The following is a 25,417-nucleotide window of genomic DNA, read 5'->3' as shown; positions in this document are numbered from 1 at the left end:
TGAAATGTGTTCCATACTAGCTTTATAAATGAGTTTGGAAGCATTCTTTATTTTATGAAATCATTTGAAAAGGATTCACCTTAGTTCTTCTTTAAAGACCTAGTAGAATTTTGCAGTGAACTCATCTGGGATTGAGATTTGTTTTTAGTTGAAAAGTTTTCTTTTGGTAACTTACAAACTATCTCCTCTATTTTAATCTTTCCATCTAGTAAGTTGGCAAAGAATGCCACTACCAATCACACATACACATAAGTTCCAGTTTTTTGTGTTTCTGAATGAGCTTTTAATTCTGAATTATAACTTAATCTTAGATCATTAAGAATTAAAAAGTAATGTCTAAGTTGCATTCTAACGTAATAGATCAACTATAGTCTTTATTTGATATTATACATAAATCACAGTAAGTACCTTTCAGTGGTAAAAGGCAGCATCCTTTGGCTTGGGGAATTCTAATTAAAATGACATCATCAAGTCAAGAATAGACAGTTACTTCCTGATTTTTAGCCATCAGGAACAATGAATACAAACTGAAACACAGGTGAGCCTTCTCATTTCTGAGACAGTGACAGAATTTTCCCAGTGTTTAAACATACTCATATGCCCAGTTACATATGTAAGTATAAAACCATTCAATAGGTTTGAGGAGACGCCCCCATCTTTGTGGAAAGTAGAACTTTAGTAATAATTAAGTCCAGTGATAGTATTTATGCAACTGGAATTGTTATTTTAAAAAAGATCATACCCGCTTTACTACAAGTCATTTTTACTTAAATCGGGACTGTCCAAAAAAAGAAAAAGAAAAAAAAAACATTGTTAGCCATTCATGATCTCAATTTTTGGTATATAAATTAAATTATGGTGCACATTAAAAGTCATGAGACATTTGTTTTGTTTATTATAAGGCAGCAAAATTACTCATTAGGAGCCTTTTTAAGATAAGCTATTCAGTCTGCCCTCTCTTCCTTCTTCTGAATTCCAGCAAAGCTCATTTTTGTTCCAGGGATATACTTTTTGGGATTCTCCAAATACTCCATCAGGGCATCTTCTCCCCAGGTGATGCCTTTGTTCTTGTTGGCATCTGTGTAGGAGAATCCAGCAGCCTGGCCTGTCTTCCTCCCAGACAGACCGTGGAGATCTGGTCCAGTCTTATGCTCGCCTCCCTTTTCCAGTGTGGCACTGGGCACACTTCTGAACAAACGTCTTCTTGTCTTTCTCAACACTGCCCATTTTTAATCTCTCCTGGGTGATCAATACCACAATTGCTGTGACCCAAAGGCGGAGTCCCACTATCTCAGTTGAGAAGTTTTTAATTACTGCTTCAATCTTGTTGTTTGTGATAATCTGTTCAAATTGCTTATTTTGGTTTAACTTTATTAGGTAATATGTATATTGAAATCCATTTCTTTTATACTTTCCTATTTTGATTTTTTTGGTATCTTTTATAATGTCTCCCTTTCATCTGTAACATTATTGTTTTGGGACTCGTCTCTCATTCTTTTAGTTAGTTTGACTAAGGGTTTGTTGGTCTTTTTTATCTTTTCAAAGAACCAGCTCTTTGTTGCATTTATTCTTTGTATGTTTCTTTTTTTTTCACTTCTACTTTACTAACTCCTCGCTGATCTTAACTGTTTATATCTACTGCATTGCAGCTTGTCTTTTTCCTTTTTTCCAAGGTAGAAAGTACATTATTACGTTGTTTATTTGAGATGCCTCTGATTTTTAATGTAGGCAATTAGAATTAGCAACTTCTCTCTTAAGGCTTCATTGTATACCATGAGTTCTGAAGTATTGTATCTTCATTTTCACTCAATTCTAGGAACTTTTAAATTTCTCTCTTGATTTCTTCAGTGACCCAATCACTATTCAATAGTGTACAATTGTGCATTTTCTGTAGCTTCTATGGCTGTTGACTTCCAGCTTTTCTACTGTGGTCAGATAGAATACAGGAAGTTATGTCACTTTTCCTATATTTATTGAGACTTCATTTGTTTCCAAATATATGGCCTATTTTAGAGGGTGTTCCATAGACTGGTGAGAACATTATTGTTCTGTAGTGCTTAGGTAGAAATTCTGTAGGTGTCTGCTAAGTTGATTTGATCTATGGTATCATTTAACTCCAGTGTTTCTCTGTTGATATCCAGATGTATATTACTAACAGTGAGGTATTGAAGCCACCTAGTACTAATGTGTTGGGATTAATCTATAACTTTATATCCAGCAGTATTTGCTTTGTGGAATTGTGTGCACTTGTGTTCAGTGAATATGTATTAAACTGTAATAACATTTTCATGATGGACTGTCCCATTAACCAGTATAAAGTAAGCTTCTTCATCTCTTCCAACTAGCTTTGAATGGGCATCTAATGTCAAATGTTAGAATACTGATATTTGCTGTTTCCTATTTCTGTAAGTTTGTAGCACCTTTTCCCATCACTCACCCTAGGTTAGTAGCTATCTTTAATAGTGACATGTGTGTGTGTGTGTGTGTGTGTGTGTGTGTGTTTCTTGAAGGTATCAAATAGACACATCTCATTTCTTAAGCCAATCTGCTTAATGTATCTTTGAATTGGGAAATTTTAGGACTATTAATATCCAAAAATTATTACAGAAAAATATGTACTGACTTGGTCATTTGGCTGATCCTGTAGCATTTCATGTTTTCATAATCCTCATTTGTTTAATTAATATTTTAGAATAGTCCTCTGCCCTTGGAGTCTCTTCGATGTGACTATCATTCCTTTCAAGTGAAGAATTCCTTCCAGTATGCTCTGCAGCACTGGCTTAGTAGTTATAATTCCTTCAGCCTGCTTTATCATGAAAACTTTTCTACATAATTTTCAACAGTTTGGCTGGATATAGTAATCTGGGTCAGTAGCTTTGGTCTTTCAGAACTTGAAATATATCCTTCAATGCCCTTCTAGCTTTTAAAGTTTCCACTGAGAAATCAGATGTTATTCTGATGAGTCACCTTTACATGTGACTCAGGGTTTCTCTCTTGCAGCTCCCAATATGTCTTTTCCTGTATATTGAGTGGTTTTTAAATTAAGTTTGTGTGCCTGTGAGTGTACAAGCACGTAGACAATTACATGTCAGGGTGTTTTGTGGAGGTCAGTGAACAATTTGAAGAATAGGTCCCCTCCTTCTACCACAGGGGTCCCAGGGATTCAACTCAAGGTTTATCGAGGCTTATCATCATGCTTTTCCATGATGGCCCTATTTAATGTATGAATCTATAACCTGGGAGCTCCTTTTCTGGTCGTATCTATTTGGTATGTTGTGTCTTGTGTACTTGAATAGACCTTTCTTTCCCCAGGATATTTAAGAAAGGTTCTGCTATGATTGTATTGAAAATGCTTTTATGACCTAAGTATGGAGTTCTTTTATGCCCATAATTTGTGAATATGGTATTTTCATTGTATCCCAAATAATCTTTTGCATATTCATTTGTACTTCTGAAACTTTTACTGTTGTCCTTCATTGAATGTACTAATTATTCTACCTTGCCTTCAAAAAGGATTTTTTTTTCTGATAGTTCTGTCTTTGTTGTGACTTGGTGTTTCTCTTGCAGCTTTTATTTTATTTTATTTTGGTTTTTACGAGACAGGGTTACTCTGTATTGTTTTGGAGGCTGTCAGTCCAGTCTGGCCTCTGCCTCCCTAGTGCTGGGATTAAAGGCGTGCGCCACCACCGCCCAGCTCTCTCTTGCAGCCTTTAATACATTTCATTTGTTCTGTATATTCACTACCTTCTTCAGCATGGCATCACCCCCCCCCACACCTACACCCTACTCATCCCTATGACATTTGTTCTGTACATTTAGTGTGTCTTCAGCATATATATATGCATATATATGTATATGTACACACACACACACACACACACACACACACACACACACACGGCATCACCCCCCCCCACATACCTACACCGTGCTCAGTGGGTCTTTCTCTGCGGCACTGCTGCCTTGTGAGGTTTTGTAAGACTTGAATCCTGCTTTTGACTTGGTCTCCCACTGCATGGCCCTTCAAGAGCTGTTCATAGGAGCCAGAGGTCACACAGCCTCTTCACAACACCCTTTGCAGATGCTGATGAGGGGGAGGAGCAGGTAGGGGCACAACCCAACTAAATAACCTGTGCATCTGAAGTCCTGTAAAAGACACTTACACAAAACTTGAGAGCACCTATCTAAAATGTCCATACACACATTGAGACAAAACTAAGATCCAAATTGACTTATCCTTCAGGGAGAAACAACAGAAGCCATGAGCAACATAGAGAAAAGGCAGAGAGAAACATATGCTCATAAATGTGTACAAAAATGATTTTAATCAACAGTCTGTATGTGCTTCAAAAAACAAAACCTCAACAAACATATTAATGCCCTCAAGATGCCAGTCTAAAGAGAATGAGTAGGAATGCCAAAGATCAATTATAACAATTATAAAAAGTTAAAAACAAAAGAGTTCCAATACTGCCAAGTCTCAATGAAGTAAAAAAAACTCACACAGTGTTAACTTTTAGGCTTTTGATATATATGCCTCAATATGAATAACTAGGTGCCTAGTAAGGGACCAGCTAGTAGAGGAAAAAGAGCTCCCAAGGAAGGAGAAATAAAATTAAGGGAAACTAGATCAGGAGGACTAAATGAGGAGAAGGAAGGGAGAGCAGAGTAAAGAGGGACTGTGGAGTGGAACAATTAACCCCAAAGTTGCACACATACATGAAAGGAATCTAAAGTCTGCATATGATAGGAGACACAATGCCCCAACTAGATTCTTATACCACCATGTAAAACCTCCAGTTGCATCATTGGTAAAGGGGTCCCATGGACTTCCCCCCACCTCAAAATATCACAGAGTATTGCCAATGAATTGATTGTTCTCTATAACCTTATGGTAAGGACCTGTTGATGAAGACAACACTGAAAATGGAGAAGTCTATCTAGTGCCCAACTAGAAGTCTCCCTCCTACTGACTAGCATTCAGGGTGCTGGCATGCCACCAGAGGAGGAAGGCAATCAGTATCATCCAGCTACCAACCCTGCAACTACAATAGTACTCTGTCTGCAAGATATACTAGTGCAGTATTATGGGAGTTACTGGCACAAACGTTATGGGAGCAACCACACACTTTTTTATTGGATTGAGGGCCCACTCCATGAGATGGAATCCATACTTGACACTGTGAAAGTGGCCAGAAACCTGAGTCATAGATCACGGGCCTAGGGTAAAACCTACTGCTATTATTATGATGAAGGAACACAGCAATAAAGTGGTTCCTAATGACACTCTGCTATACCCATACCAGTGCCTCCTTCATCCCTCATCCAACAAGCTTCTTCTGCAGTAGATGGGAATTAACGCAGACCCACAATTGGTCAGAGAGAAACACTTTGGCGCACTCAGTCATAAATGGGATGTCTTCATCAACACCGCCACCCCAAACAGCGACCTATGCAGAAAAGGAGGTGGAAAGAGTGTAAGAGCCAGAGGTGTTGGAGGACTCCAAGGAAACTTCTAGACGCAACAGGACTGATGTACATATAAACTCACCAACACTACAGAAGCCCACACAACACCTGCACAGGTTGAAGCCAGATGGGGACCCTGCACTAAAAGGGAGAAGTGGACACAGAGTCCCAGCCTTTCCAAGAAGATATTTACAATTGATAGTTTCTGGCAAAAAGAAAATCAGTTTTTTCCAAAGGCATCTCACTGGGTATACCAACTACATTCCAGGGTAGGTCCCATGCCCAAGAGTAGTTGGCCAACATAAAACAGACTATGTGGTTTTCTGTTTGGAAAGGGTGCTTTTGTTTCATTTTGTGTGTTTTAGCATTTGTTGATCTATTGTTGACCTAGAGAGAGAAAGAAACTTACGAGTAAGGTAGAAAGGTGAGGAGGAGCTGGGAGAAGGGAGAAAATATGATCCAAACATATTGCATTTAAAAAATTAATGTTTCACTCTTCCTAGCCAGGAGAGGTGGCACACGCCTTAATCCCAGCACTGGGAAGGCAGAGGCAGGCAAATCTCTGTGAGTTCGAGGCCAGCCTGGTCTATAAAGAGAAATCCTGTCTTGAAACACATACACACACACACAATAGTAATTAGGAAAAGACTCATGTAGTTATATAAAAAAAACAATCACCAACTCTGCTTCTTGCCTATCCCCCCCCGCCCCCGTGTGTGTGTGTGTGTGTGTGTGTGTGTCTTCTTTTTTTTTTTTTTTTTTTTTTTTTTTGGTTTTACGAGACAGGGTTTCTCTGTATTGTTTTGGAGGCTGTCAGTCCAGCCTGGCCTCGAACTCTGCCTCCTGCCTCTGGCTCCCGAGTGCTGGGATTAAAGGCGTGCGCCATCACCGCCCGGCCTGTCTGTCTCTTCTAAGAATTAATTTAGTCTTCTCAGCTACAGTGGGATCCAGCCTCTAAGCACTGAAACCCTTTCCCTTTGCCCAGGGTTTCTTTTATTTGTTCTCCTATTTACACCTAGCAAGTTGATCCCCATATCGTCAAAACCTGAACGAAGCTTCCAAAGGGACAATGCCAAGTGCAAATTCTCCATCCTGTCTCTCAGTGTTTGCTCCCTGAATCTGTCGGTTGGAGAGCAGAGACCCCTCTGCATGCTTCCATCTGGTGGAGAATGCACAAGAAGAGGTATGTGGTCCCCTCCCTTCGGTGGCATCCCACCTGAAGGACCTCCTGCAGCTTTTTTGTGCTCAGAGGGTGCTGAGGAAAAAGGGCATGGCTCGGAGTGCACCACCATGGAGCCATGAAGGACAGCCGCGGCAGAGCCTGGAAGAGCAAGTTCTGTTTTCTTCCTGTTCTTCTCACCGAATTAACTAAGAGGTGTGTTTCTCTAACAGGAAGGTGCAGGTTTGACTTGACTGAACTTTAGACTCAACCACTAGGCTGTGATAAGCTCTCTCCAAGAGATGTAACACCTCACATCACTTGTGTAAAAAAGTGCCATTCTCTCTGCTTGACTACCACACACACACACACACACACACACACACACACACACACCACATAAAGCCCTTTATACATAGACCACCAGCAGATATGGAGACTGGCGCCATGTGAGGTGAAGAAGGTGACCTGCATCCCAACCCAGAGTAACGAGAGAAGGTGTCTACAGCACCTGGACATGGGCTCCCGCCTGCTAGTAGAAACGCCATACCAACCTAAAGCCATGGTTCTAGGAATTTAAGTAACCCCATCACTTCACAGAACCAAAGCTCAGCCGTTGTCCACACTACAGGACACAGGTAGCCTGAGCACATGACTGCTTGAATGCTACATACAGTCTTAAAGGGACCACTTTCCCTCAAAAAATATGCCTTACCAATCTTAACCACTGCAGAGACACTTCTGTTCCACTACAGTCACAAACTAAATGCGGAAGACATTATGAAAACTAACAAGAGGCACCCAGAGCCCCATGCAGCATTCCTGAAACTCTGGAACTTAGGCCCTGATGATACTGAGTGAGTCCAACACTGTTGGGGGCTGATCAGGGTGGCTCAGCACATGTGGCCAGTGCTGGAGTCAAGCAAAACCCCGGTTCCACACATACCCTGGCAGAGAAACAGGGACATCACCTCTTTGGAGCACTCCACACTAGCTTGCCTCCTAGGCTGGATTCTCAAACTCTGGCAGCAATTGAGTCCAGGGAGCAGCTGATGGGGAGATGCCCAGTCCACTGCCACAAGAGAGTGACAGCGTGCTCTTCACCCAGCCCTTCCGCCTACATGCCCCATTCTTTAAAAGGCCCGACTCCCACCCCTACCTAGGAGGGCTGACATGCCAGGGGGCTGGAACAAGTAACCAGCACTGCACATGATGGCCATGCTGCACAGGAATGCTGAGAGCCATCTTCCGTAGTTCCTTTGCTAAACAAGTCGGTCTCCACAACTTATAAAAGCAGTACAGTTGATTTACACTAATCCACATGGGCCTCCTGGAGACCTGCACCCATGGCTGCGATCATGAGATACCAAAACTGAGAATAAATTTTCTATGCAGCATCTGTTTAGCTACCCAGAAGGAAGCAAGACTGCATTGCGGATGCAATGCTACCTGCAAAGGCTCTGCTAACGATCTCACTGTGTAGTTGAAACGCCTGCAGCAGCACACGAGGTGTAAAGACAGTAGCAAGTACAACACGTTTTCAGAAGAAAGCCTGCCAGGGGCACAAGTCTTCATCTCATCACGTGTTTGAGCTCCAAACATCAGGGAGGTTGCTGTCACAATGCAGGGCTCTGGTGACGGTTGACTACACGTGCCTAACAGAACAGACCATATCTATGGGATTGTCTCAACACAGGGTGGGAAGGCAATTCCACATGGGGCATTAGAGGACAGGGGAGGGTACAAACGATAAGCAACAGACACTGCCACACTTGGGAGGAAAACATTGGTGCCCTGGCTTTTGGTCAACCCTTGGCCATACATAGTTCAGTTCTGAGACCATAGGCCATATCTACACCCAGGCAAAAACAAACCAGTCAGCCAACATTGTTTTGCTTCATGCTGCCCACTTTTATGGATTCCTTGTCCTTTTCCTGAGCCCTGAAAGAGCTGGCATGGCCCTTCTCTCCCTGCCATTGGCCAACGACCTCTAGCTCCATCCTGCAGTGTTAGCTGATACATATGACAAGGCAGGGCCATGGTTCACTTAGCCACATGGAGCTGATTCTACAACTGAGGACTCCTAAACCTTTCTGTTCCCCACTCTTAGACCTTCATCTGTGACACTGGACTAACAATTTTACCTTAGGATGATAAAACAGTGTAGCTGCTATGGAGATCAGGGGGGTGGTTCCTTAGTAAGTTAAATGTAGAACTGCCACATCCACATTTAATTTACTTCTCAGGTAAATCAAAACCCTCCCCTCCAAAAAACATACAAGAATCTTCATGGCAGCACTATTTACAACAGCCAAAAAATAGGGGGAGAACCAATGTCCATCAACAGAAAAATGAAATAAATATGATATATCAGCTATAAAAAGTAATAGAGGTAGGATTGTAGCTCAGTTGTAGTTATTTATATAACTTGCACAAGGCCCTGGGATTAATCTCTAGATCTACAATAATAATATAATATGAAGGGCTAAAGTTCTGAGACATGCTACAATGTGGATGAACTTTGAAAGTGAACATTTCATGAATAGAGGCCATCAGAGACTGTATATATTACATGTATACAAAACATCCAAGACAGGCAGAACAGCAGAGACAGAAAGTAGACCAGTGAAGATGGGCACTTGGAGATGGTTCACAGGATCAGGACTGTACAAACGTGGAAACCGTACATACCACAGACACACTTGATGCCACTGACACTAGATCACCCGAAAGTGGTGAATTTTATGTTATGTGAATTACATCTCAATGTGCAGAACACAAAAGCAATCACCTCACAGAGTTGTGTGAGGTTAGGCAGTTGTATTGGGGGAGTGAAAAGGAGAGAGAGGGAGCGAGACACAGAGTGCTATTAGCCCACGTTTGATGATCTCGTTTTGGTGCTACTGTTAATTATGTGTTGCTCTTCCCACTTGGTTTAAAAAAATTTTTAGCTACTTCTAAATAATCTACAAGTTAATTAGCTATGGGGCCCAAAGTGAGCAGGAGCCATTCTCAGGCTATCCAAAGTCCTGGCAACCATCAGAAATCAGCCTCCGAGTGAGCGGACAGCATCGCTTATCCCGGCAGGACTGTGCCCATTAGGCAAATGCAGGGTGTGCTCCTGATGTATATGATTTCATCTGTTCAGCTGCCACGACAAAATTCTTAAGTGGCTAAACACCGAAGCCTTTCTTCCTGACACTCCTTGAGAGCTGTAGCATGTGATCGTGTACCAGGATGGCCTGGCTCAGGCACAGGCTCAATTTCCAGTTTGCCCACTCTATGAACCTGGAATGCGCAGCATGGTTCATCAGTGGCTACACTCGGGGCTTTGACTTGGTATAATATCATCATGCATGCTGCTCCCCGCTGCATGTGGACCCTCTGCCACGCATGGCCCCTTTTTTAATCCACTCTTTGGCTCAGTCCCCATTAGCCACACTGGACCAGAAACAGCTGCCCTAACTGCCCAGCTCCAAGCCTCTGGGACCACTGTCACACAGTCAACAAGGCTGCGCTCCATGCACTTCCTCTTTCCAGGAGCAAAGAAGCTCTGGCTGGGCCCTGCTGGCTGCCGGGAAGCCACATCTGTCTCCACACTTGTAATTACCACTTAGCAAGCACACAGAATGATGACACCACTCTTTCCCTTGCCAAAATGTGACAAGCAGAAAACATTGTAAAGCTATTTTTGACATTCTATGATTCTATTTCAACTAAAAGCACGAAAACACCCTGAGGTAGTTGACGCTGTTCCCGCCATGTACTCTTAAGCACAGCTGTGCGCCCCTCCCTTCTGCAGGAGGTCTGCCCCAGCTGGGTGTATGAGAAGGTCAGCAGAGAGGGCCAGAGCCACGATGCCTCCCACAGAGGTGGTAAGCACAAACTGGCATGCCTGGGCCGCCAGGACCAGCATTCCTGACACTGTATCACAAAAGCAATGACCTTAATAAAAAAGAAAGGCTGCCTAGTGGCCAGCTTCACACTTCCACATAAAGCTACTTGTTCCTCATTTATTTCAGAAGTTAAAGCCATGCTGTATTAAATGCCCCATGTTACCAGGAGCTAAAGTAATCGTTTCAAGTAGACAAAATCCAGTCTATCCTCTAGCAAACAAATCTTGAGGAAGACCAGCGATCAGACTAAGTCTCCCCAAGACCACAGTACCAGTGGATAGAGTATCCCTAAGATGCTAGGCAGAGGCGGCAGAGCTGGGCAGAGCTGGGTCTACCCTGGGTATATGGTGCTGCCTGACTCAAGACCCACCTCCTGTAACCAGACTGACCGGGGCACTGATCGAATGACACATCAACAGCGCTAACAATGGGGCACAAGCAGCAGAGAGACAACCCCAGGCCTCCCCCTCCCCACCAGGGCTCCTCTGTGATTGCCCCCCCCCCGCCTCTTCCTCGTCCATTCAGGCGACTCTGGCTTCTATACACTTGCACTTAAGTTAGAGGAGATAAAATTAAAAGGATAAACACCAAACGGTCCTTCTCACACAGTGTTTCTACCTGTAATGCATTACAGCACCGTGTCCTCGGTTCCTAGCAGCTGAAGGGGCTGCTCTTTGCACCCCTCAAAGGAGTACAATGCCAGTGACTGAGCATGCCTCCCAAAGTATCATTCTATGTATCACTTAAACCCACAGGAGCATATCATTGTGATAGACAGAATAGCAAGTGCTCAGTTCTATAGAGCCGTCCTGTCCAAGCTTAGGCCATGGCACCTGTGGTGGGACACTCATGTGTCCAGCAGAGGGCAGCCTGAGACCCTGGTGCAGTCATCCCGGTCTGAGAACTTCAAAGCTGTGTGTCGGAGCAATACTGAGCACACCACACTAAAGGAAGTTAAACATGGTGCCTGGCTGTCAGAAAAGTCTATAACAATAGCCACAGAAGTTACGAGACGGGGAAGGCCAAGGCCCCTGGAAGGTCTGTGGATATGGATTCTCGTGGCACCTTGTTCTTACCAGACCACAAGAAAATCTGAGGCATTCCTTTATGAGAATGAGTGGGCGTAAAATGTTTTCAACCTTAAAAGTGTGGAGTACATCCCTGTAAGCAATCTACTGACAGGGGACGTCTTTCTATACATATGTTTCTCTTATTGGTTGATGAATAAAACACTGATTGTCCAGTAGCCAGGCAGGAGGATAAGCGGGGATATGGATGAGAATTCTGGAGAAAGGAGGTAGAGAGAGGCAGCCACAGAGACACCATGTAGCTACAGGGAAGACAGGACACACAGGGCGTTCTCTGGTAAGATGAGGCCACATAGAAATACATAGATAATAGTTATGGGTTAATAATTGAGACAGCTAGCCAGTAAGAAGCCTGAGCCATCGACCAACGAGTTATAATTAATATAAGTCTCTGTGTGTTTATTGGGGCAAAGATGCTGTGGGACCAGGCAGAACAGAGACCTCTGTCTATAGTCAGCAATGAGACTCCAGCACCAGCCTTACACACCTTGATGACCAGGGGGCCATCTCAGATGGCATAACGCATGCCAAGCAGGATGTGTGAATGTATTGGATAAGGTTGGACAAAGAAAAAAACCACCCGATGGGGCATTTCTCTAAATGCATTCCCATCCTTCAATGGCATAACATTATCTAGGAAGGAGGCATGCAGAATGAAATCTACAGAAAGAACTGTCAGGAAAAGCCAGTGTCAGGGATAACAGCAGGCTCCACAGAAAAGTCAAATAGAGAGAAATGGGTAACCAGTGGACAGGTGCAGGAAATCTACTGCATGGAAAGGAGCTAGGCCCTTTGGTTCCTTCCTAGTTGGGCAGCAAGCCATAGCGCATCCTATAGGCATGGGACAGCACACATCCCATAGCACCCCACACCCACCTGCAAGTCTGTGCCATGGCCCAGAGACAGGCCACAGTGAGTACCCAGAATTCATGGGACAATAGAGACATTAAACTATTATCCAGTGACAGGCCACAGTGAGCAGTCAGCACTCTCAAAATGCAAAATGCAAACAGGTAACAAAGAAATGCCTTCTGGAAAATCAATATGCTGGTATCAAAAATGTGAAATATGCCACTGGAGGGAACAGAAAGAAAACAGTAATCACCAGGTTAAATGCTTCAGGCCCGGTCTTGAGACTGGAAACAAGAGGACACATACTTCTAAAGGTAGAAAATGCTGTCAAGATTTAGACCTAGCATGCAACCTTTAGAAAAACAATACTGCTCTAGAGCAACGTTAAAAGCTACAGGATGGAGCTGTGGGACTCAGCAGCGTGTAGGCAGAGGGGAGAGGTAGTTAGTATAGGGAACACTGAGAGGAACCCTGACTTCCATGGGACACCGAAAGAGATAATGACAAGCAAGTTCCTTCACAGACCTGATGGCATTTAGGTAACCCAAGGATGAAAACGAATCTCCACAACTCAGTACCGTGACACTCACTATTCAAGGAAATAATTCACTCATGGAACTTTCCAAAGCATCTAGTCCCTTGATATCGGTAGAGGTTTCTGAGATATTGGATTTTACTTAGTATTTTATATTGTATTTTCTTTGTAGGGGTCTTCTAAGTCTCTTGTCTTGTTTTGCATTTTCCTCCACTATTTTACATACTTTTTTCTTCTTACTTTTTCTTCTGGGATTAACTCTTTAAGTGCTTAGATGATCAAAGTCACCTCACACTTACTCAAACAATCCCAGGGCCTTTAACCCTCACTGCTCCACCCTTGACCTGTGGGCGTTTCCTCATGCATCAGTTGTGGCTGTTCTGGAGGATACTTGCCACAAGGTTGGAATTACAGGCACATAATTCTGCTTCCAGCTCCTCAACTTCAGACTGTGCATATGGGACAACATGACTTTCTCCTAAACTCGAACATGCAGGAATGCTTTTCCTAAAGGCCCATAGCTTTCAAATTATCTCTGGTTTTATCTGTATTAAAATGTGTTTGGCTTACTCATTCCTGAAAGATGTACTCATTAAGAATGGAATGCCAAGCTTCTTTCCCTTCAATAAGGTGATATCATCCATGTCCCCTTCCTGTGACATTGTGACATGCAAGGCTAATGCTACTCATTTCTTGGGAGGCGGCACTTTTCCTCTGCTAAGAGCTCTGCTTGTCCTCAACATCCAGGGCTTTACCACCACAATGCAGGAGGTAGATTTATTCTATCTCACGTGGTTGGAACTTGTCAGAGTTTTCCAAACTGTACATTGGTGGCTTTCAAGCATGGAAAATAGCTGGCTATTTTTTTTTCAAATATTACTTCTACTTCACCATCTCCCCTTTCTGGAAAAAACAGTTAACCGTATGTGAGGTTTTAGGGTCCTCACTCCAATCTGAGATCCTATGTTTCACATCTCTGTGTTTGTGCTGCATCCTGGACACAGCAAACGCTACAGAAGGATGATGCGTACAAGAAGTGCAGAACGCTCTGTAGCTGAGGTTGATAACAAGGAGCAAACCCATGCTGGACAAGAGACACAGCGTTAGACAGGACACAGCGTTAGACAGGACACAGCATCCCACTCTTGAGTCCCAACACATGGAGGTTGAGGTAAGAAGATAGTAAGTTCAGGGCCAAGAAAGGCATACACACTGACTGACTGACAGAAAGAAAACCAGGCTGGTTGTTTTAAATGTTAACAGAGCCTATTCTGAAAGGATTCTGGTATCGACAGAATTGTAGATATAAACAAAAATGTTTCTGATAATCATTTAGGAACTTCATTTATAGTTGAAAATTCTCCACAAAGAAAACTATAAGCCCAAGTGCTTATGATGCAAAGTCTAGTAAATATGGAGGACAGAGTTCTAACTCCCCATGAACACAGACAAGGAGACTTCATGACCTCAAGACTACCTTCATGAGCCGGGCGTTGGTGGCGCACGCCTTTAATCCCAGCACTCGGGAGGCAGAGGCAGGCGGATCACTGTGAGTTCGAGACCAGCCTGATCTACCGAGCGAGTTCCAGGACAGCCTCCAAAGCCACAGGGAAACCCTGTCTCAAAAAACCAAAAAAAAAAAAAAAAAAAAAAAAGACTACCTTCATGGAAAAGCTTCAAATGTCTATTTTGAGTGTCTGTTTTGAAAAGGAAAACCACAGGTCAGGATCCCTTGTGGTTATGGTTGCAAAAAACAAGTTCTCTTAGATAACATTATAACCAAGTAGGATTTGACTCATTAATATTAAGTCAGTTAGCAGCAATCAACATGATTTATCATTTTATAAATTAAAAATAAAAACATACATTTCTACAAGCTTTTGACAAAATAAAGTGTTTGAAAAAACTAATAGGATCATAAATAATTTGACAAGAGTCAACAAACATTCATAGTTCTCTGTTATCTCCTTACCCACGGCCATCATGGTATTCAGCTAAAGCGATGTTCCATAAGAAACCCTAGTAAATCCCCCCAAGAGCAAGAATGCTGCAAGGCTGACCAGTCTCGTCAAGTCTAATCATCAACCATATGCTGGCACATACTGTAAAGACGGAAAAGAAATAAAGAAGATGAAGAAAAGAGTACATGGATTGGGATCTTGTAGGAAAAAACAAACGAGCAAATAAAGCAAGGTTGTGGGATGCAAGTCTGATTTTCTAAAGTCAGGTGTAGTTATATATGCTAGCAAGAAAAATTCGGGAGAAATCAATTGCATTTGCAATAGTGTAGAAAAGAATAAAACAATTAACACAAATGCAAACTTTACCATATAAAAGCTACAAAACATCACTGGAAGATTTATAAAAGGGCTAAATAAACATAAGCCATTTTATCTCCCTGGATTCAAAGACTTCTTGTTGTCAGCATGGAAATGCTCCCCAGATTCTCTAGATTCATGCAATCCTTGGCAAATCCACCCTTATTTACAGGAGTGGGCAAGCTGACCCCCAAACTCACATTGAATTATAAACACACCAGAATAGTGTGAGCACCCTTGAACACCAACAACAAAGGCAGAGCGCTTACCCTGGCCTGTTTTAAGGTGTGCTTGAAGCTTCCTGGTGTAAAGAATGACCTGGCATAAGAATGAGTCATGGGTTGGAACTGGGAATCCAGAAATAAACCTCATATCTATAACTAGATGATTTTTACTAGGATGCTAAGACGTTTCAACAGGGAAAGAACAGTCTTTTCAACAAATAGTGTTCACAAATAGAGATCCTCATGAAAGAGTGTGTTTAGAGCCCTAATTCATACCATACACCAAAGCTAACTAAAACCAGGTGAAACAACTAAGACTAGAAAACTCTTAGAAGACACACAGGTGTAGAATGAATATATATAGACTGGGATTAGACGACAATTTCTTGAACATGACCTTTAGCATAAGCAGCCAAAGGGGAGAGAAATGGATACATTGGACCTGATCAAAATTAAAAGTTTTTCTGTGTTAAAGACACTACCAAACCCATAAAATGGAAGAAATTTCATAAGAATCTTATATTTGGTTATAGTATCATATCCAGAATACACAGAGAACCCTATGACTCAACTATAAAAGACAAACAGCACAAAAAATGTAGTGAGCAAAATACTCCAACTGACACTTCCCCACAGAAGATCTACGGAGTGTACGTGACCCAGGGTCACACATCACCAGGAAATGCAAAGAAATACCACTGCATATTCATCAGAGAGGATGGAGGTTTAAATTGACAGGTTGAGAGTTGAGCATTTTGGAAGCAGCAGGACCTCTTGGCATCACCTGAGCCAATGAGAGCATCAAATGCAAACAAAATTGGCAGCATCTAATAGATCCAAACACCACACACGCACGCACACACACACACACACACACACACACACACACACACACACAAGTGCTAGAACTTCATCTGAGGAAAATATAAATACATATACACATGTGGACCTGTTCAAAAAGGGTTACCATGTACTGCAAAATATCTAACCTCTCACCATCCAGAGAATGACAGACCATGGCACATACATTAAATATCACTCAACACACACACACACACACACACACACACACACACAACCCCCCTCAGAAGCATGACAGAAACATGAATCAAATAGTCTCTAGAAGCCACACAGCACCTGACTCCACTCTGAGACGGAAGGCTGCCCTATCTTCAACAGAAAGTGTTGTCAAGGGCTTGAGCGTCCAATCAAGAGGAAGGCAGGAGTGATGAAAACATTCTATATAATGATTGCATTGACCACTGAAACCTCAGTTCATCAGAACTCATAAGGTTACATGCTTATGAAAAGCAAATCTTATATAAATTATACCTTAGTAAAATTGATGTTAAAGAATACACTAATTCCAAAAAGGATAAATATAATGAAATCTACATCCAGAGATTCCAAGGCCAAAGTGTAAAGCACAAAAGTCACAGAGGCTCTCCAAAGTGACCAGAGTATTCCTTTTAAAATCTTTGCTGTAAGCATCATTTAGAAAGCTGGCTTTGTAACAACAGTGGAGCCACAGACAGTAGAATATAATCCCTGCCATACTCCAAGAAAGCAGCCCATAAGACTACCTTTTAACACTCAAGTGAAGGAGCCTTTGAAAGTTATTTCAAAACATTTTCATCCTATTACTCTTAGCTTCTCAGTTTCTATCTTTTCTACATCTAACATAGAATTCAGTGTAATGCCATCAAAGCCTTAGGTTGCTGTGGATATTTAAGGTGCCTTGCTGCATTTGGACTTCTCAAAGATTTCAAGCTCTATTCAGAGAAGAGAAGATATTTTAAGTGCTGAAAAGAAGAAGGAAGAGGAGGAGGAGGAGGAGGAGGAGGAGGAGGAGGAGGAGAAGAAGAAGAAGAAGAAGAAGAAGAAGAAGAAGAAGAAGAAGAAGAAGAAGAAGAAGAAGAAGAAGAAGAAGAAGAAGAAGAAGAAGAAGAAGAAGAAGAAGAAGAAGAAGAAGAAGAAGAAGAAGAAGAAGAAGAAGAAGAAGAAGAAGTAGAAGAAACCAACCAATAATGTAGTCATGAATAAAACCACTGGCAAATCCTAGTAGTTAACAAGCTAGGCTTAGTAATAACAGAAAAAGAAACAAGTCACTGAGAAATGAGTTCCTTAAACCAAAAAGACCCCTTTCCCACGCAACAAATGAGTCAACGTGGCATATTTCTAGAGCACAGTCTAAAGGTCCCTTGTCTTTCAGCATTGGTTCCTGGGTACTTGACCTCCATCACATTGTGATGGTATTGTATATACTATACGATCATACTAATATACCAATAAATCATATGCTAATATGATGTACTAATAAGGTACATTGTTATCCCTACCAACCAGCATCCTCATCTTTGTACACTTTGATGGGCAGTACATCTGAAGCTCAGGTGAAAACCTAGAGCAAGAAGCCAGCTGCACTGCACAGAAGTTCGGCAGAGGAGAGCCAGCACTTGAGTAAGAAAAGAAAGTTAGACACCCAGGACTGAAGGCTTCCTGCAGTCCTGAGATGTGCACAAAGGTGCTGAGCACTTTGCCACTGTGAGACTAAGTACATACACACAAGGCAAACACAACAAGAGACACCAGAATTCTACAGGGAATGTGGTAATTGAAAGAGGAAAACAATCACTTGCTAATCAAAAGACGGGGGAGAAGAGTGAGGCTGGAAAGATGACTCTGGTAAAGGTGCATGCTGTGCACACCTGGTGACCTCAATTCAATCCCTGGGCCCGCATGGCAGTGAAGGGAGGAAAATGGACTCCACAAAGTCGTCCTTTGACCTGCGCATGCACCCACGCATCACAGACACGAGTGTTTTTAATATTTAAAGAGAAAATAAATAGAAAGCTGAACTAACTTTTAAAAGGAAAGACCAACATAATACTAGATAATCTGTCAAAGAAAACTTTAAGTATACAGGAGACACAGGGGCCAATTTTCACTCACTGGCCATGTGCAAAATGCTCAGACCTCAAACAGCAGGGCAAGGGCACTTAGAAACACGAAACCATTTACGAGACAGGACTACACCTATGCCATCTAAACGTGTGTAAAAGTAGTATGGAGACCACCGTGTCTATAACCACACCCTTGGAAATGAAAGCACTTAAAACATTTTAACATGAGGGCATAATGGGCACACACCTTTAATCCCAACACTCTGGAGGCAAAGGCAGGAGGGTCTCTCTGAGTACCCAGCAAGTTCCATGCCAGCCAGAATTATATAGTGAGGCCCCATCTCAATAAAACAAAATGTTCTGATGTATTTTACATTATATACACACATATGTACACATATGTATACATACATACATTTAGCATTAAGAAATACTTTGATTTCCATAACTCTGCAGTACAGCTTTAAATCATGGATAGTGAAACCTCAAGTTCTTCTATTACATAATGTTGTTTTAGCTATTCTGGGTTTTTGTTTTCCCACATGAAGTTGAGTATTGTTCTTTCTAGGTCTGTAAAGAATTGTGTTGGGATTTTGATGGGGGTTGCATTGGATCTGCAGATTGTTTTTGGTAATATGGCCATTTTTACTGTGTTAATCCTACTGATCCATGAGCATAGGAAATCTTTCCATTTTTCTCATATTTTCTACAGTTTCTTCAAAGATTTGAAGTTCTTATCATATAGGTCTTTTGCTTGCTTGGTTAGTTACACCAAGATGTTTTATATTATTTGAGACATTATGTGTTGATTCCCTGATTTCTTTCTCAGCCCATTTATCATTTGTATATAAGAAGGCTACTGATTTTTTTCTAGTTAATCTTGTATCCAGCAACTTGGCTAAGGGTGTTTATCAGCTGTAAGAGTTCCCTGATAGAATTTTGGGGTCACTTATGTATACTATCATATCATCTGTGAATAATGATACTTTGACTTCTTCCTTGCCAATTTGTATTCCCTTGTTTTCCTTTAGTTGTCTTATTGCTCTAGCTACAACTTCAAGTACTATATTTAATAGATATGGAGAGTGGATATCCTTGTCTTGTTTCTGATTTTAAGGGAATTGTTTTGAGTTTCTCTCCATTTAAGTTGATGTTGGATGTTGGCTTGCTGTATATTGCTTTTATTACATTTAGGCATGTTCCTTGTATCCCTGATCTCTTCACGACTTTTATTATGAAGGGGTGCTGGATTTGTCAAAGGCTCTTCAGCATCTAATGAAATAGTCATGCGTTTTGTTTTTCTTTCAGTTGTTTATATGGTGGGTTCCATTGACAGAGATGCCTAACAATATTCTGTTACACTCAGGTTTGTACCCAACCCAGTTATCATCAGAGAGGCTTCATCCAGCAACTGATGGAAACAGATGCAGACCCACAACCAAGGATTGTAGGAGACAAAGGGGTCAAGGACACCACAAGAAAATACACAGAGTCAACTAACTTGGCCTCATAAGGGCTCATAGAGACTGAACCACCAACCAGGGAGCCTGCATGACTGACCTAGGTGCTCTACATATATGTTACAATTGTGTAGCGTGCTCCTCTTGTGGGATTCCTAACAGTGGGAACAGGGCCTGTCTCTAACTCTTTTACTGGCTCATGGGACCCTACTCCTCATACTGGATCACCTTGCCCAGCCTTAATACAAGGGGAGGTGCTTCATCTTACCGCAACCCAATATGACATGTTTTGTTGAAATGCATGGGGGGCTGATCCTATCCTGAACAGAAAGAGAGGAGTGGATTTGGGGGAGGGAACAGAGTGGGAAGAGAGAGGGACTTGGAGGAGAGGAGGGAGGGGAAACTGTAGCTGGAATGTAAAATAAATAAATATTTTGAAATAAATAAGCTAAAAAAGAAACAAAGGAATATTTATAAGTTGAGGATTATCTAAATCTATACACTGCAACAAGTACTATTTAGAGGGAAATACCTAACTTCAAACATTTACTTACTTTTTTAAAAAGCTAACTACCACTGGACACGGTGGCACAGGCCTGTAATCCCAGTAGTAGAGAGGTTCATGCAGGAGTGTTGCAAGTTCAAGGCTAGCCTGGGCCACAAAGACAGACATGGCCTGTATTAGCTTTTTGTTGTTGTTGCTGTGATAAAGCACTAACTAGAACTAACTTAGGGAAAGGAAAGGGTTACTTGGCTTACAGGGTATAGTCCATCACTGAAAGAGAAGCCATGGCAGAAACCCAACAGACACATGGAGGGAGGAACTGAAGCAGAGAACATGATGCTGCTTATGGCTTGCTTTCCATGGCTTGCTCAGTAAGCTTTATTTTTGTACAACCTACGACCATCTACCGAGGAAGAGGGCATTTTCTTGATTGCTACTTAATATTGCAGGACCCAGCCCACTGTGACAGTACCTTCCCCAGGTAGATGGGCCTGGGTTGTTTAAGAAAGCTAACTGAACAGAAGCCAGAAGGAGAGAGAGCAAGCCAGTATGCAGCATTCCTTCTGGTTTCTGCTGCCTCCAAGTTCCTTCTTGTCTTGGCTTCCTAGAGGCTGGGAAGATGAAATAAACCCTTTCCTCCCTAAGCTGCTTTTGATCATCGTGTCTATTACAGCAACAGAAAGCAAACTAGAGCAGTAACCTACTTCCTCCAACTAAATCCCATCTCCCAATGAAGCTATCAAATTGTGAGTCCATCGACGAAGTAAATCCAATAAGTCACAGCCCTCACAATCCAGTTGCCTCCCAATGATTACAGCCAGCAGCTGGGGACCCAGTCTTATCAACATAGGAGCTTTAGGGAGGGGCCTGAATATCGCTGCAACTGAACTGTCACTGCTGGGAAAGGAAAATTACTTTTCTCCAATACAGTGACACTACGCATGTCAACCACCCAGGGCAGGCCTCATGTTCAGGAGTAGTTGATCAACATATAATTGGACTCCATAGGTTTTTGTTTTGCTTTGTTTGGTCACTGTTTCCAGGAGGTTTTTTTTTGTTTGTTTGTTTTTTGTTTTGTTTTTTGGTATTTTATAATCAAAAAGGAGCATATGTAGGAACATATGTTATATATATATTCTATGTGAGAACATTTGTCAACATGGATAGATCTGATTTTTACAAGATGTAATACAGAAAAGATAATTAACAAATTTCTAAAATTAACTTAGTGCTATGCTAATGGCCATGTCAGTGCTTACCAAATGGCCCTTGCGGGCAGGCAGGCAGGTATGCCTTCAGCACTAGCCAGAGGAGTTTCTTTCTGACACAGGAAACTACCAAGCAAAGTCGGGAAGAGACACGCAGGGACTATTAAGAACAGGTACACTGCCACCTGAGGGACTGGGAGACTGAGTACAAGAGAAGGCTAAAACATTCAATAGGAAAATAATGAAATGATTTGGGTTGTTTTTTAAAATGGGGAAAGGAAAAGGATTAGGGAGACGAGAGGGGTGAGGTAATGGTCCTTCCACCCACAGTTAGTCTCAAGATTCTTTCTGGACAGACCTAGACATTTGAACTCCCAAGTCACAGAGGCCCATGAGCGATACATCCAGCAGCTAACCAATTGGAAATCAGAAATTTCACAAAGCAAAACTGTTAATATTAGCTAAGCAAATAAGGAGGAAAGGAAGGTTCCTACTCAGGGAGATGGACACGTCTAAAAAGTGTGAGCGGAAATGGTACTGCACTGAACCGACAGCACACACAGGACTGTGGTCAAGACTGGTCTAGACAGAGTGTATCAGTAGATGCTGAACCCAGGGCTCTGGTACAGAGCGGGTTGGGCAGAAGCTTGTTGGGTCTTCTCTCCAGAGAGCGTGTGACTCTAGACAGTCAAGAATTATGGCTAGTAAAAAAAAGCAACTCCAAGTCCCCAAACAGGGCAGGTAGACATTCTGTACCCTAAAGTGAATTCATAACAAGGGCATAATCCACACAGGTAATGTCTAACCAAGGATACATGAACTCGATCATAAGGATAAACCCAAACAGATAGGAGTTTTGAGTGGCTTTGCATTGGTTTGGGTTTTGAGACAGTGCCTCACTCTGTAGTCCAGGTTAGCCTAAATTGGCTATGTAACCCAAGCTAGCCTTGAACCAATGGCAACCCTCCCACCTCAGCTTCCCATGTGCTAGCATTGCACGTGTAAGCCAACAAATGCCAGGCTAGTTAAACAACTTATTTCATGAAAGAGATTGTAGTCTTCAAAATGTCAAGATCACAAAATGACAGACATCTGTGGGAAACACTCCATCAAGAGATAACACAGCCACATCCGATACAGCACAGTTCCAAGGTCAGTCTGGGTCCTGACTCTGTAAGAAGACATTTGGTAATGGACATGCTCAGGTGCACGACTGACAGGATCGCTCAGCAGGGAAAAGCACTTGCACACAAGCACACAGGTCTGGCGACATGAGTTCCATGGAAAGAAAACACTCCACAAAGTTGTCCTCTGACCTCGATATGCAACAAATGACATACCATGTGCCTACTTCCCTCCCTCCCTCCCTCCCTCCCTCCCTCCCTCCCTCTCTCTCTCTCTCTCTCTCTCTCTCTCTCTATCTCTGTGTGTGTGTCTCAAATACACACACTTTTCATCATTTTTAGTTGTTAAAAATTTTCAATTAACATGCTTCCATATCTCAAGTTTTCAGAGTCAAATATTTTTCACAGCCACCCATCCATGGCCTTTAGTCTTCAGCTTTTCAACAGAAGTGACTCAAAGCCATCTCACAATGGCGATGACAACCTAAGGACATCTCTCTGGCCCAATCTCACTGAGTTTCTGAGCTTCTTGTTAGAGAAAAAAAGAAAATATCCATCCATGATGAAGGATCTCAGACATGGACAGTAATCTCAGCAGTAGCACAAGCCACAGTGAATGCATTCCAGACTTCTCAGAGTTAACACGGGAAGGGGCAAAGCTAGGAGTCTGGACGTGTGCCTGTCCAATGCTGACTCACCTCAGGTTTCTGCTACTCCAGTGATAAAATAGAAGAATCAAGACCTTGAAGATTCAGCGAGGAACTTCTGCCTGGAACATTGCACTCATTACAGAAACCATCTGTTCATATATTTATTCCTAGAAAGGAGTTGACCCCTGCCCCCGCACCATCTTATAGCTGCTGAAATAAATAGCCTACAAGTCCTGCCTATACCTCCTCCCTATGGAACTAAGCAGGTACATTCTATGGGTGGGAAAGCAGGAGAAGGGACTCAGCTAAGGTCACAGAAAAGCAGTGTGCAACCTCTGTATTCCCAATCTATAACCTGACTCTCCAACCCAACTGGGCTCCAATCAGAGAGCTCCATTCCAATGATTTCCTCCCCACCTTGGATGAACACAAGGGGATGGAGAGCAGAGCTTGCTCTTACACTTATCTAAATAGCTTTCTCCAGCTACAACCAGCCTACTAGGTCTGGCCTAAGACCCAGACCCACAGGGTGGGTGGGTTTAAGAGTAGTCCCCTCACCAGCTTGTGAAGAATCTAGGACGCAGCAGGGAAAAAAATCAAACACACTTTCTCAACAGAGTGGGCAGAGCTGTAGATGACAGTCTTGCACAGCAGAAGCAAAATTAACCAGGGCACTGGGAATAAAGCTCCCACTGGGTGTGCATGTGCGCGTGCACGCATGAGTGCACGCTCTTCTCTCTCTCTCTCTCTCTCTCTCTCTCTCTCTCTCACACACACACACACACACACACACACACACACACACACACACTGAAAGTTTCCTTTATATAGCCTAGAGTTTCTGGGGCCTGTTGTTGGTTGCCCTTCTATGCAAAACCAAGGCAGAATCTAAGACAGGATTAAGACAGTGAGACAGTGCATAGGGTGGCCATCAACAGAACAGGAAAGAGCAACCTGATATATACTATTGCTTTGTGGGGAAAGGAAATGAGACCCAAGATAAGGGGGTGAATAAAGAGAGAAAATGTTAACCAGGAAACATCAGCACTCTGCGCTCCTAATGCTAAGTGAAAAGAGTCAGAGACACTAGCTGCCCTGAGCTGGAGCTTAGAATATGATACAACCATCCCACAATGTCCCTCCTCTATCTCCAAGGATAGCACAGCAGAAACACCATGGAGAGTCAATACCAAGCATTTGTCTCCATGCGTCTTAGAGGTAACAGCTCTCTACCTGATATGCCCTCTCTAGCAATGATGGGCCACAGCGATTCTCTGGCTCCAGTCATTGGCTCTGTCTTGTGGGCTCGCCAGACAGTCTGGCAGCAGGGAGCAGAGGGGCACATGAGTCATCTCAGCCTGCAGGGGAAAAAAGAAAATCTGCTCCTCAATGGCTCAACGGCTCAATGGCAGGGCTGCATTCCAATCTGAATCTCAGGGAGGAAAGTATGCTCTAGAAGCCTATGCTGGGGAAGGTCCAGAGGACTACTAGAGAGAGAGAGGAAAGGAACTACCGCCTGACACCCCACCAGCTGGGGAGCTCAGCCTCCTCGGAGCTCTGGGAAACTGCAGGACAGACACCTGGTGGCTAAGGAGGCATCGGTGCAGGACAGGACTGCAGCAGTCATGGCTGACTGGAGAGACCCAAAGCCTCCACAGCCATGCACGCCTTCCCCTGCTCTTTGAAAGGTATGAATGACCTCCTTGGCATGTTAGGACTATAGAACTGGTGTTACTGGTCTGAGGCCTCTCTCTACATGAAAGACCCAGCACTCTGTACACACACACACACACACACACACACACACACACACACACACACGGGGGGGGGCAGTTCCCCTGGATAAGTCTATCTGTGCTGATGTCACATCTGCTAAAGGACCCCCCCCCCCGCCTTTTCTTTTTCTAAGACAGGTTTCACTGTGTAGTTCATATCTCAAAACTCATAATCCTCCTGCCTCAGTACTCCGACTCCTGCTCCAATGCTGTGATTATAAGGCATGCACCATTACACCCAGCTGTCTTTC

The 25,417-nt window shown here is 42.8% G+C and overlaps 1 protein-coding gene and 1 pseudogene across 11 annotated transcripts in view; both read right to left on the bottom strand.

Annotated features, from left to right (window-relative positions):
• Pcbp3 (poly(rC) binding protein 3) overlaps nt 1-25,417 on the bottom strand; it is a 184,112-nt gene that overhangs the window by 82,510 nt on the left and 76,185 nt on the right. The window lies entirely within an intron of this gene.
• Nucleotides 912-2,442, bottom strand: LOC101837323 (annotated as a pseudogene).

Source organism: Mesocricetus auratus, unplaced genomic scaffold (assembly GCF_017639785.1).
Source record: "Mesocricetus auratus isolate SY011 unplaced genomic scaffold, BCM_Maur_2.0 Super-Scaffold_100027, whole genome shotgun sequence".
Lineage (NCBI taxonomy): Eukaryota > Metazoa > Chordata > Mammalia > Rodentia > Cricetidae > Mesocricetus > Mesocricetus auratus.
Note: the sequence above shows the minus strand (reverse complement) of the source record. Positions and strands in the feature narration are given on the sequence as shown.